This window comes from Festucalex cinctus, chromosome 12 (assembly GCF_051991245.1).
Source record: "Festucalex cinctus isolate MCC-2025b chromosome 12, RoL_Fcin_1.0, whole genome shotgun sequence".
NCBI classification, from domain to species: Eukaryota; Metazoa; Chordata; class Actinopteri; order Syngnathiformes; family Syngnathidae; genus Festucalex; species Festucalex cinctus.
In genome coordinates this window covers 12672161-12687158 of record NC_135422.1, presented here as the reverse complement: position 1 = coordinate 12687158, position 14998 = coordinate 12672161, and the positions used below count along the sequence as shown (strand labels likewise).

At 38.0% G+C, this 14998-nt stretch overlaps 1 long non-coding RNA gene across 2 annotated transcripts in view; it reads left to right on the top strand.

Moving 5' to 3' along the window:
• The first annotated feature begins 2015 nt into the window (after positions 1-2015).
• The window catches only part of LOC144031996 (uncharacterized), a 45210-nt gene continuing 32227 nt past the window's right edge, over positions 2016-14998 (top strand). For both annotated transcript variants that reach the window (XR_013287649.1, XR_013287648.1), the window contains exons 1-4: positions 2016-2348; positions 2765-2804; positions 2899-3028; positions 4709-4777. This is a non-coding gene — a long non-coding RNA (uncharacterized LOC144031996). The remainder of the gene's footprint in view (positions 2349-2764; positions 2805-2898; positions 3029-4708; positions 4778-14998) is intronic.

The window sequence follows — 14998 nt, the reverse complement described above, 5'->3', positions numbered from 1 at the left end:
GAGCCTATCTCAGCTGGCTTTGGGCAGTAGGCAGGGTACACCCTGAACTGGTTGCCAGCCAATCGCAGTAAAATCAATATAATTAAGTAAAAAAAAAAAAAAAGACTAAATAATTAACTGGAGAAAAAAAAAAAGACTAGTTTTATCGACCAAATTAAAAATGAAAATAAACGGATACTTGACTCAGTGAACAACTTACAGCAGTGAAAAGTTAATATTTTGTCCAGAATGAATTTTCTAGCTTCATTATTTTTCATGTGCAATTAATACCTTTAAAAAGTAATTTTTCTACTTGCTGTCGACTGATGATGACATCACCAGTGCTGAGGAAGTAGGTAACGGCCAATCATGGCTCAGCTGTTTTCTGGGTTTGGTCAGTAAACTGAGCCATGATTGGTCATCAACTACTTAGCACAGGTGATGTCATCATCAGTCGACAGCAAGTAGAAAAATTACTTTTTAAAGGTATTAATTGTACATGAAAAACAATGAAGTTACTACATTAATTCTAGACAAAAGTTTAACTTTTTACTGCTGAAAATGGCTCATTGAGTCAAGTATCCCTTTAAATAACCAGCAAAAAAGGCTCTTTTAAAAAGCTTAATATGTACAAGAAATGATTAGTACTATCGACTCGTATAATTGACAAACCAAAAATAAAAAATAACTTTAAATAATCTAATAAGTCCAAAAAATAACTAGTACTATTGACTAAATACAAATGAAAAAAATAACCTCTAAATAACTTAATAGGTTAAAAAAAAAGAAAAAAAAAAGAGAGAGACTCGTATAACTGACTAAATAAATAAGTAAAAAAAAGTGAGGAAATTGACTAAATAAATTAATACAGCATATAAATAACTGTAATTTTCAATCTAGCTCAATTTTTACTTCTTTTTTTTGTGTGTGAAGTTGTTCGCGATTTCCCATCAAAGTCACACATCTACTGCTAAAAATGTTGTATCTGCAGCAGTCGAGGTGTATCGGACCATCTAATCAGGCCTCCAAATGTTCTGTGGGAAAAATCGTAAACCTCATAACAAGTGCAATTTCGCCTGATGTGTTTGTTTGTATACGCGAATCTCACTCACTGCTGCTGCATGCACTTAGCAAGCATGTTTCTTGCACATGTTGTTGCAATGCACTAAAAGTATATGATCGGTATAGACTTACACAGCCGGGCGGTCCCTCCGGGCTCATGACTGCAGGTCTTAACTACCCGGGACCACATGTTCATGAGCTCACTCTGCAATGTGCCCGCACCGTTGGCTAAATTGGCTAAACGTATGCAGTTGTGTATGGCCATGCCAAAAGCAACACACAGCCTCTTGACAATCATTCAACTGGAAGAGGTTGATTCAAGCTTATAGGATACGAAATCTGGACCAAATGAGCTGGAATATTTGTACTCTCTGCTTGCTGGCTTAAACTGGGAAAATACACAATACAAGTGACTGGAATATTGCCCACTGGAATGACCATTTGCCGTGAAAAAAACATCACCAGAAGAGTGATGCCATTACAGTTATCCTCCACTTATTTGCAGTTCAACATTCACAAATTTACCTATTGGTGTTTTTTTCCCTCCTACGAAAACAACCCTCAGCATATTTTTAGTGCTCTTTCTGAAATGCCCAAGATGTTACCAAAGCCAAGTATGCTGCCAAGAAATGAAATAAATTATGTTGAAATGAGACATCTGGACTTACGGAAAGTTTGTTTTTTTTCCCCAAAAATGAAATAATCTTTATACTGTTTAACTTTATGAGAAATGTAAAATGAATTTAAAATGATGTTACAGTAAACTGATTTTGGTTTAGATTTTTATTAGCTATTAATAAAGGCAATTATGAGCAATTTTATGGAACAATACCACAATATCAACAATGAGTTTATTTTATAGCACATTAAGTACTGAGCATTTTGTCAATGATGACTGAGCCACAGCTCTCTTTGTGACGTTGACACTTTTATTTTGGTAACTTCCTCTTTTATTTGTTCCTTTTCCGTTCAGTTAAGAACGTTCTGTCACTCGTACAGTACAGACACGTTTCTTTTCCATTTTTTATTTATTTTCCTATGACTAGAAGCTACACTTTTAATACATAAAATCTATGTAAGGTGGAGCTCACTATAAATTTGACAAATAATGGGCTGTGGCAAGGGAGCATTTGTGGACTAAAGTGACTTCCATTTGCTGTTTTTGTGAGTGATGTCGTACATTTAAGTCCACCTGTGTGCGCTGTTTGACTAGTAGTAACCTCGGATGAAGCTGTAGTTGCTACGCTAGTGTTAGCGCTAGCTAAGCGAGTGAGACTGGCTACTTCCGCTTGTCACCTGATCAAAAGGTGCGTTTTCATATTTCGTTTTCCACATGACATTTGATAATGAAGAAAAACATGTTACAGTAGCAAATGTATGTTTGTATGACAGTTAGTCATTGGCTAAATAATGCTAAAATATGTGTTAATGTTTGACTGTGACAAAGCTTCACTTTCCAGCAAATCTCATGAGATTTCAGTAATTGTTCCACTCAAAAAATGTTCGATTAAAATGGCTGTATTCTTTTTTTTAAATAATTTTTAATTCATTTTTAATTGTTAAATACATTTTAATTAATCCCTGTCCATTATCTGTCTGTCACTGTTTTACTTTATTCTAGTCTTATTATACAGACAATAGATAACGTTTGACTATTTGTTGCGAATTTGACACACGCCTGATTATTGTATGTTTAGTGCCTCTTTTCTTTCTCCATTACCAGGTGGTTAAAACAGGACTTCACTGCTTCGCTCCAAACACCCGTAAGTGGCGGCCATTTCCTCCTATGCTGCTTTTGTACATCACTCATATCTCACTCACCTGAAACACATGCTTTGATTGTCCCCCTCAACCCAGATCCAGACGCACAAAAGCTGTGCTGTTGCATCCGGCCACCAGAGGAGGCAGACAATGTGCCCCCATCACCACCTGGTTACCTCCACTGGCTTGGGACCAAAGCCTCCGGATGTTGCATGGACACAATGAGGCAAGCAGGCAAACTGATGTGATGATAGCATGCAAAGCCTCCTCTTTCATTTGGATGATGCATTTGGGAGATACAAAGAGAATTATTTTATTATTTCTACCTACATTGAAATGCACGGAAGACGTCAATGAATGAGCTCATTGGAGGAAACTTTGTATGAAAGAATTATTCTGTTTGGAGGAACTAAACATGAAATACATTTCTGGATGTTGTTAGGGGTAGAACGGCACACCAAAAACACTAGTTTGGCACATATCTTGTATTTAAGGTTCGGTACATTTTTAGTGCAGCAAAGTAACAAAATGCAAATAATAAAATATTTGGTGGAAACAGAAACAGAGTAATATGTAAAAAAAAAAATAGTAGTGATGGGGTGGTGTTGTTTGGGGGTTGCAGAAGGAACAATTTGACGGTTGATGGACTTTGTCTGAAATGAATGCCCCTTCAGAAACGATCATCCATTTGCGGAAGAAAGATTTTTTTTTTTTTTGTGTCTGCCCATTGAATCTTTTTTTTTTGTCTGTAGATGGAGGGAGGCTGTGATTAAGGCCCAAGCCCCCCATCTCGTCAGCTCCCCTTTTGCACACCACTGCTTCAATGTCAATTTGCCAAAACCTGGAAAGCCACTTTTGTCTCCACAAGGGGGCGTAAATTCCCCACGCATATTCCAATGATCTGCAAATTACGCCAATATAAAACCAAATCACACACCATTTTTTCGGAGGGATTGGTGCGTTGCCAGCCCTGAGAACGTCACCCTGTGTGGCCCAACAAAACGCATATATCAAAAACCGCTACTGCCTGTGAATTTTTATTTGCTAACAGAAATGCAAATATCATGCAAGTAGCCTTTCCAGTGGCATTTGTTGCATCAGAATAACCTTCAGGCCTCAAATTATTTCCGAGAAGAACCAGCCTTGAAAAACACACACACAGAGAGTTCCCACCCCCAGCAGAGCAGGCCCCGGTCCCTAACAAGCGGCTGACACATCAAAGCGGCTCGTCCAGGAGGGAAGTCCGTCCGGGAGGGTCTGGGGGAATCACGGGAGACAAAGGAAGCGATTAAGAGATAAGGATCACTCCAAGATATGACATTTCATCCTGGCCAGATCCGGTAGACATGTTGTATTCAGGGAGCAGAAGGAGGAGGAGGAGGAGGAGGAGGGGAGGGTGCCATCGCTTCCCCCTTCCATCCACATGCTTTTAGACAACACTAGCCAAGAAGACCCAAACTAAAACCTCAACTTTTTCCCTTAGATAGAATTTAACTACACACAATAGGGGTGAATTTGAGTAAAAAACAAACAAACAAAAAAAACCAAACGTTCCTCTGTGGGCCTAATTGCCTCGGCGTCGGCTTACGTCTCCGGTTTCACGCTGTCGCTTTCAGCCAGGGGCGCAACCCACCTGAGATCCTCACACAAAAGGGTCGGGCTCGGAACACAGAGGGAGTTTGTTTGCAAATAAACACGGCTGCGCCCCAAACATCGCCTCACCTCTTTTGTTATATGAATAGCTGTCGGCCTGTGTCAATCATTAGTTGAATGTGTCACACTGTATCACAAATTCCATCTTGTTTGACACTTATTACGACTTACAGCTTGTCTCATTAGGGGTCATCACAGTGAGTCACAAGTTTATTGACCACCCATTTTGTTTTGTTTTTGTTTTTTTATTCAGGCAGTGGCTGATTATTGGGGCGCTGGTTGTGAATTGAACCTGCACCGTTTCCACAAAAGCCAACTGCATGTAAGTCTATCATTACATAACAGTATCGTTAGTCTTCTTCAGTTTTGTTCTTCAGTAAGTATGCAAAAACATTTTTTGCAATTCTGAAACTCATTTCTAGTTTCATGATTTTGCGTTGTTAGTTTTATTTATTTATTTTTGTTATAATATTTATTTATTTTTAAGCTGTAGTTCCATTATTTCGATGGGGAAAATATATTATATTTAAAATATAAAATATATTATGTGGTACTTAGACAGCCTTAGATAAATCAAAAGACGAGGATAAATAGTGTTGAGTATGCTCGAGTAAGTGCTGAGGGGTCCGTCGCAGGTCCACACCTGTCGAGTGGGCGAGGCCAACGCTCTATATAGAGCTTCGTAGCGCCCTTCATCTTTTCATAAGCCGTATCTAATGAAACCACGCGGTGTCCGAGCAAAGAAGAATAGAAAGACCCACCGCGGGGGGACACCCTGCCCTGCCCAAAATTACACCTCGCGCCCGTCCGCACAAAAGAAGCGAATTCCGTCGGCGCAGCGATAGAAACACTTGACATCAAATTTTCAACTGCCGCCGCAGTGGAAATTTCCACTACGGGGTCCTTGTGTGGGGTGTGTGTGTGGGGTGTGTGTGTGTGTGGGGGGGGGGGATAATCACACACAATCAAGCACCCCCCCTCTCCCTGCCAGCGCTTCCTTTTTGAACTTTATTTGGGAACAGTTGTCAAGATGGAAATATCTAATACTCTTCCTAATCACTCAGACAGCAATTACGGTTATTAAGCTTTCATTGAAAGCCCCCAACCCCCCCACACACCCCAAGTCTTGTGTGTGTGTTTTCTCACACATTTTGACAGGCCCCATTACAGTTTACACTTGCTTTTTGTACAGTGTAACCTTGTAACTTGACCACCATGTGTTCCAGGATATTCCACTTCACCGCCATCACTAAGTTATATACGCTCTACGGAAGCGATTTCCAACATCTAAGGGAAATGATCCAATTTTATTTAATTGGTCCAAAAATTATTAGATATTTTCCACATGCCACATTAATGGTGGAAAAAGTTTTGAATTGATCTATCTTGGTCTTTTTTTTAAATTTTTTAAATTTTTTTTACTGTATATCATAGAGACCTGGCATTTGGAAAAGGGGTGTGGAGGCTTTTTATATCCACTCTAGGCACTAAATATAACAAACAATATCAACAGTAACTTCGATTTTGCGTGAGATAACCCACTCAGCCAGGTCAAACGTTTATGAGAACCCCCCCGTGGCTGCCATGTGCTGGTGTGTGTGTGTGTGTGTGTGTGTGTGTGTGTGTGTGTGTGTGTATGATGACTGGCTGGGGGTTAGATGAGCGTAGGGGGTGTTGTCACAATCAAAGGTGCCACCCAGGTAACCCCTACAGACGGACAACGAGATGGCTCTAAAGTTTCAGGCCTGTGCCCGAGTGCGTTTCTGTGAAAACGATACACGGATTAGTGTAGTTGTTTTGTTTTGTTTTTTTGTTTTTTTGTGCGTGAAGTCTGAGCGGGTTGAAGAGCAGCCGTTTGTTGTCTTGTTTTGCATTCTGTACGCTTGGTAACATGAATCGAATGTGATAATTGATGGTGGCATTTTGCGGTTGCTTGTGTCCAGGGCAGGATTTATAATAGTTTTGAAATTTTCATTTTAGTTAGTTTTTCTTTCATTTTGAGGTTTTTTTTTTTTTTTTGGTTGGTTGGTTTTAATTAGTTTTCTGGGTGGTTCTGTTCGTGTTTTATTAGTTTGAGTTATTTAAAAAAAAAAATGCTTAATTTTAGTTTTACAACGGCTTCTCTTTAGTGCTTCAACTTCCTCAATGGATTTTTCCACTATTCTAGTACTAATGTTTAGTATCATAAGCTATGTAAATTGTTGCCCATTCGGCATCCACTGCAGCCTGGTCATCCTGGGAGGGGGATTACCACATCTGCGGCCCCTTCTCAAGGTTTCTTTTTTTTTTTTTTTTTTTTTTCCCCTGATTTTTATTTTTTTGGGGGGAGTTTTTCCTTGCCCTTTTGTGGTTTGATCAGGGGATGTCGTTACTATTTGTCAACTGTGGGCATGTGAAGCCCTGTGAGACCTTTGTGTGATTAAGGGCTATATAAATAAACTTGACTTGACTTTTAGTGAGTTTCAGCATTAGTTTCTTTGTTTTAAGTGTATTACTTATGCACAATATTTGATAAACACAATGGTAAAACAGGTTAACAACTAGGCTAAGTGCAATTTCTGGAGAAATTGCATAGGAATGCTGAAAGCTGAATGCAAGATTTGAATGCATGTGGAATGCTAATGAAGTAAATTGGGGGATAAATTATGAAATTGTAACCTCCCGGTTACTGGACAATGCACTTTACCAACTATGCCACCGAGCAGTATCAGACACCTGGTAATGATGATAAGTTATATGTATGGAAGTGGGCGTGGAAAGTGATACTTGGGAAAAAGTTCAATGTCTGTCCCATTGAAAATGAATGGGGAAAAGCTGATATTAAACATTAAATTGTGCAAATACTGTAAGTCATGTGGAATCAGACGATATATATATAGCCCGGGAGGCCTGAATTTTTTAAGCTAGTTGAAATTTGAACAGTGTAAATTGGAAGCATTATGTGGGAGTTGTTACACGCCAAAAAAAGTGTGGAGAATAAAAATCACAATAAAAAAATCACAATAACATATGTGGGAATGCTTCAGCATTCCCACATATGTTATTGTGAAATCTTACCTAGTGTTGCATTTTGTCTGAGTTAAATAAAAAAAGCATGCGAGCCGAGCCATTGGAGCCAAAATTATTATTCCAATTAATATCAAAATAAATATGCTTAAAGTCACATTTAAAATCATCCTCAAAGGCTTATGTATTAAATTAATTACCAAACACTAAAATGAAGGATGTTTTCACTGTAATTATAGTGAAGCATATTAATGGTCCAGGGGCGGAGTTAATGGTGGCCACCCAGGAGAAGATTGTAATAGATGTGATATTGTGGTGTAGAGTAGAAACATTTTAGAATTGTGAACAATTAAGACATTGTTGTGTCATTTTGTTTCTTAGATATGATTCAAATTGGCCATATGCAAAAAGGCGTCGGATGTCGGCGACAATTGATCACTCTGATTGGCTGTTAGCTAGCCAATCTGTGCATGACAGAGAACTACGGGAATACAAAAAGCAAATCAGGCAAAATCTGCAAATAATTTATGCCCATTCAATCTCAAGTACCTCAAGGTACCGCTGTACGTTTTTCATTTACTATACTCTGAAAAAACACAATTTTGTGCCATGACGTTTTTACCCCAAATAGTTGCACATTTGTCATCAGACGAAACACTTGACTGAAACCACTTAGTGGTGTTGTGTCACCATATCAAGAGGACAATCACGTGACTCATGGCTTGTGCCCCCCGGCTCAAACCAGGTCAGTCCGGATCATCTCCCTTTGTTCCTGTCGGGAGGTTTACTATCGAATAAACACTCGGCTTTTTACGGTGGGACGTCCCAAGTCAAAAAGCTTTTTGAAGACTTCACCCGGTCAATTAGGTGAGCAGTGTCAATAGACCCCGCTGCATAATGACTCACCCGTTATGGCGTGCGAACGAGCAATTACAGGAGACTGAGGGCCACGTCACAAAGGAATGACAAAGCCCTCGATCTGTTTTGAAGGACTCCTACTGCAATCAAGCCCCCCACCCTCTTAATTCTCCCCACACACACTGTCGTGCTCGTCTTTCGAGTTCCTGAATTCTTGGCAATCACGTGGCTGATGACACTTTGGGACTGGAGCCGTCATGTTGCTAAATGTGATGAATGTTCCGTGGGTGCTTTTAAATGCAACAAGGGCAGTGTTTGAAAGCACGTTTTGGCCTCCAAAACAACAGGTGGCGCTAGAAGATCCTAACTATGTGACCGTTTCAAATAACTAATAAGTCTGAAGAAAGTAAAATAGCAAAATATCAGCACCAATAGAAATAAATACCTCTGGAAAAAAAAGCGAAAAATCATACAATGCCATGTCGTTGTATCCATTTGTTAACGAGAACGCTCCTTTCTTGTTTTTGGAGAATTGACTCAAATAGGGCTGCAACTAGCAGTTATTTTTTCAATTAATTGATGGATTGGATAAAAAGACTTTACCCTCCATTCCTTTATTCAAAACAGGACATCATTTCAAATTGACAAAATAGAAAACGTCGTACATAAATTGATTATGATTCAGTTGTTGGATCGGTCTGTAAAATGTCATGAAATAGGCAAAGAAAAATGTTGATGGTTTTCCAAAGTAAAAGCAGATTGTTCTTTTTTAATTGAAAAGATTAGAGATCAAAGATCAGTCTGCTTTCAGCTACAGCAATCTGGAACTATTTGCTGGTGAAAGACTGAAATTCGACTCTACATTTGCTTTTCGGACCTGCGGACTGGTTTTGAATCATGGAGCCCCGTATTAGTGTTTGTTCGCTTTCTTGTATCTGAAATAAGTGATGTCAGGAAAAAAACATTTGAACATGATTGGAAGGAGCACACCTCTAGTAATTTCTTTATCAGGATTTGGACTAAAATGTAATAATTTGGGTGATTATCTCATTTGCTCCCAAAAACGTATAAATACGTTCTATTTTAAATTTTGCCATGCTCCCAAAGACATATTTATACGTTTTGTTTTTTAATTATGCTAGAGCATACAGAAGGCTTTGATGCAGCCTCTGAACTGAACGGTTGAAGCAATGGTAATTATTACAAAATCGGCCAGCAGGCGGCAGCAGAGTATAAGAGATCAACCAGGGCCACATTTCCCCCACAGTTTTAAACAGATTTGTGAATAATAATGAAACTTAGCTATATTCTAATGCTAATTGCTGCAAAACGGAAACAGATAGAAATATACTTTTTCCTGATTAAAGAAGAGACGCTAATCTTTCTGTTGGTAGGTTCCCTGTTTTTATACTAATAGAATACAATGTTTTGTGTTCCTTGCAAAGTCAGTCAAAATCCAGTAAAACAGCTGGGAGTGAAGGTGGTTGCTTCAGTGAAAATGGCTGAGAGTGAATTGAGTTAATTGAGTTATTGATTAATTTGTATTTACTTGTCAGAATGATTTATTTTTATTTTTTTCTTGCCCGAGTGTGTCCCCGCTGCTAAAACTAAGCTAATTACTGAACCATAAGGTTTTTGTTTTGTTTTGGGGGGGTTTTTCAGCGTACCATGACACGTCATAGTTTTTAGGGATGAAAAACAGACATTTTGGGTGGACGGAAACCCAAAGCACATTTGAAACATACCTGCATTTGGTAAACTCAATGATCTTACATAAACTTCCCACTCCGGGCTTTGAAATGAACATGCATGTCGTCTTTGTGTGCGGAGTAGCAGGATAATGAACAGGCAGACAATTACCATAACTAGCTGATGTTATCGCCACTTCAGGGGTTGGAGGGCTTGGGGGGAGCATTTGAAATGTTGTAATTGCACTGTCAACCACCCAACTGCTCCAAATGCCGAGCTTGTTCCCGGACACATTACCATGTATGTTCCTCCTCCCACTTTTTTTTTTCCTTCCTTCGGCCTTTAGCCACTTCAAAATGAAATTCTTCTTCTTCTTCTCCCTCCTTTTTCTCTCATTTTGACACTGATATGCAAGGCATCAAAGGGACGCCCAGTGGCCATTAGATGCCCCCCGCCCCCAGCCCCCACCCTAGAGACTCCCTGCATGTGCTCTAGGTGTAAAATCTAACAAACATAGCTTGGTATTAGCAAAACTCAACTCATTGACAAAAGCCTGTCAGTGAAATAATTTGCATCTCTCTAGTGACAGGAGAAAACATGGATGTGCGACGTTAAATGCACTTTGCAACTTAATGTGGAGCAAAATTCTTTTTTTTTTTTCTCTCTCAAACCCACCACAAAAGTACTCAAACAAAAAAAGGACAAACCGTCTACTGAATAAAACCATTAAAAAAAAAAGAAGAAAAAAAAGAGAGAGCGACGATGATGACGTTGACGTGGGAATGCTGCAGAATAAAAAATACTGAGCTCTCATTAAAAAATCTAATAAAATAAAATGAAAATGTTTCAGTGTTCAATAAATTTTAGTACATGTAAAGATTGAGATGTATGCTTTTAATGTTTTAAATTGTGTGTGTTTTTATTTTACCAAAGCACAATGTTATGTTGCTTTTGGAATTTGGAGATACTGTACATTGTTTCCATGCTTTAAATGTTGTCAATTTACATTTTTTTACCTAAAACTCAACATATTTTGTTGCTTTTGACAAAAATATCTTTTTAACATGTCTAAAATGTATGTGACTCCTGTGGGGTCACTTGTATTTTTCATAAATTCATCATCACATGTTAGTTGCAACAAGAGAAAAATACTGTCTGCTTAAGATCATACCACACAAATAATTATGTCTTCATGTTTTTATTATACACACAATTTTCACAGCACACTGCAATAATCAGCTAACCTTGGCGCTCTTATATCAAGCCATACAGTCTTAATGATCTTGTTTTGAGAATAATATAATATGCAAGAGCAGAATTTCCAAGATTATTAATATTGTTTTAAGATAATTTGTCTCTTATTTCTCACTTAGTTTGTAAATCCTAAACTTTGTAGATTTTCATCCACAATAAGGCAAAGTGCTGTAAGAGTCTCTGTTTGATCCCATAGTTATACGTTTTAAGAGAATTTTTAGCTGTAAAAACTTATTTTAAGACCTCCTCGTAACAAGTTTTTGTGACATTCACGGTGTTGTGTGGAAAAAGCGTATGCATCTTTGGATGTGAGCCTCTTAACAGCAATTACCTCAACCAAATGTTTTCTGTAGTTGCAGATCCAAACTGCACAACTGTCAGAAAGAATGTTGAACCTTTTACATTTTTGACAAAACTTTCTCAGTTCGGTCATATTCTTGTGTACTTTCTTCTGCTGAAGTCATTCAGTTGTTGATTTAATTCTGTCCTTTGGTTTCGGGCCTGCTGCATCACTTACTGTATCTTCTGCCAACCTTCAACTGGCAATCAGATGTTATGAACAACTGAGAAATTTTCAGTTGTTGATCCAGTCCAGGTCCTGAAGTGACAAAGCGTCCCCAAACCATCTTGTACTGCCATACTGCAGAGTTGGGAGACTTGAGTCGGTATGTAACAAATTCTATGACTTGCTTGGCAAAAACTTCGATTCAAAGGCTGATTCGTTGAGCAAGTGTCACAGAGTAAGATTCCAGCATTATATTTTGATGAATCCAATAAATATACAAGAGCAACTTGAAAGGTTTAAAACTCAATGATAAGAAACACAGCAGCTATGACATTTGCCATCATCTGTCAGATGCAGGTAAGCTAGCCGAGTGAACTGTGAAGATAAGCTAGCTAAATTAGCTTGACATCCATCAATAGTTCGTCACGTATTAACTAAATTTAATGTCAGTAATGCATTTAATGTAGAAGACAGTAAAGTGGTAGATTAGATATCATTGAGAATAATCTTGGAATCTTTTTTTTTTTTTTTTTTTTTTACATCGTTACAGAGATTCCACTTTAATTATGCAATCATTTCATACTGTTAAGTTGCTGTTTGTTTTAATTTTTAGATATTTAAATGTTCATGTAGAATGTTCCTCCATGTACTGTGATATATATTTTTTAAAGTCTTTCGCCGACACGCTTGGGGATTCTTCATCTCATTGAACAGTCTTTTCACGACTACCAGCGTAGCAAGACTGTTGAACTTCCTCCATTTGTAGAAATTCTTCTGAGAGCTCTTTGGTGTGCAACAGACAATGCTTATTGAGCATCGCAAACTGAGGTTTGCTTTTATTGGGTAGGACAGCTTTAACCAACACCTCCAATCTTGTCACATTGATTGCACTCTAGGTTGGCTGACGCCAATTAGCTCTTGCAGAAGTCATTAGTTCAGCGGCCCGCATACATTTTTTAACCTGCTAAAATAAAATGAAAACATAATTATTTCTGTGGTATTTATTTAAGACCGATACGTTTTTCTATTGCTGTAACTTGAAGATCACATCACATTTTTATGACCAATTTATGCAGAAATCCAGGTTATTATTAAGGGTTCACATACAGTACTTGATTTAAAAGAAAGCCCCGCAAACTTTCCACAGATTCTGCTTTTCTTGGGCAATGGCATGTGTTCACATTAAGATGTTGTTATCTAATGAAAATCTAGTATTAACATATTTTGTGAGTTCATATTTTTATCCAATTTCAGCACAAAAAAAAGAAAGAAAACTTCAAATCATAAATTTTGGAGAGATTATCGTTATCTTTTCACTGCAGTAATACCAGGACTTCCTTACGTTTTATTTGGATTTCAGCAACTCATTGCTGTATTTTAATTGACAGTATCGGGAGCGGCATGGCTCAGTGGTAGAGTGGTCTCCCAACCATGAGATTGTGACTTCGATCTTCAGCCCTTGTGAACATGTCGACGTGTCCTTGAGCAAGTCACTGAACTCAGATTTGCATCACAGCACCCAACCACTGGTATGTGAATGCGAGGCTTTGTACGGCTTTGGGCACCAGATGGTGTAGATAAAGCACTATTGTATTATTTTTAGACATTTTTATAAAATAGTTTTTGTAAATTTAATGTATTATTCTTAACATTTTGTCCTCTCTCTCAAATGCTCCAGTAGTGTGTTCAAAATAAAACTTGTGAACATTATTAATGGTAATTATGCAAATTTTGTTTCAAAAGTTCTGTAAAAAGTGTTGAGTATGTATTGGTATTCTCACGCATTTCAGTGAGTGGTTGGTTGGTGATCAAAACAAAGTGAAGCGGTGGCCGATGACATGATGTACACGACCCCACTTCAAAACAATGCAGAGCTGCCGGCAGTGTACCACCCCCCCAACCCCATTAGCCCCCCCTTTTCCAGCAGCAGTTCAAAGGAGCTGCTCTCTGCAAACATTATCATATAATTTGGGCCAGCCGTCGGCTTGTAAATAAGTGATGTCGAGGGCCCATTGTGTGATGGGGGCACAGGTTGGAGACAGGCGTCTTTGCTGTTGCCGGCACGAGACAAAGGCAGGAGACAGAGCGTCTAACCTTTTGATTCTTCAGAGGATCACGTCAGCCCGGGACACATCGTCCGCAATCATGTCCCTAACGCGGGGATTGGAGTAGGAAGAGAGTGGGGGGCGGGTACAATGTCGATAAGGGAAGGAAAAATGGGACTTCATGAAATGTGAATTATTGAAGAGGGGATAGGAAATAAAAAAGTAGCTGTAAGCGATCATCAAACAGGCACACAATTTCTTGGCAAATCGCTTTTTGATTGTTTTCTTTAGCATTCAATCATATACAGTATAATAAAATATATTGTCACAGCACAAGGAAAAAATTAGGGATGTTAGAAGATTAACATTTTTAATCGTAATTAATTGCATGACGTAGTGAACTCACAATTAATCGCAAATTTTATATCGAAGTATAAGAATTTCTAAGTTGTCACTCTTGTTAACATAAACGTGGGACAAATGTGAAACTAATAGAAATATGGCTGCATCTTTTAATCATTGATACAGTAAATCATAAAATTGAGCTAAAATTAAAAAAGATGTACTGTACTGTACTGTAAAAAATAAGTGTAATATTAATTTGAGTTTAGATTATTTGTCTGCCACTAGATAGCATAATTGCATTTGTAAGATGTTGGTGACAGCTCAGTGCATTTTTCTTTTCATATTAAGAGCTAGCTAATCTTTAACATGAAGTAACTTGTGAAGTTCTGCACATTTTTAAAATTGTAAGATACAACTTGACCCCAGTCTCCACAAATATATGCATTAGTATTAAATGTATTACTGCTAAATTTTTACATGGACATATGTGCTGCATTGTGACTGGAAGTTCCCCAGTACAGGCTTTCCAAATAAGGGGCGGTCATCATGTGTTGAAAGAATTGCCACTAAATTAAAGGAACTTTAAATTAACTCATAATTAACGCACTAATTTTGACACCCCTAGAAAAAATAAATGTCAATCTCCAAATATGTGATTTTTAAAAAAACAAAACAAAAAACTTTCCTTTGTGTTTTGGATCAAAATTCACAAAATTTGGCATGTCAGGTTTTTCAGTGCAGTGCCACATTTTTTAGTATGTTTTTAAAAGAAAAAAAATGAATAAATTCGGAAATATGTTTTTCATTGTAGGATTCTAATATGGGTCTTCTCAAAATGTTC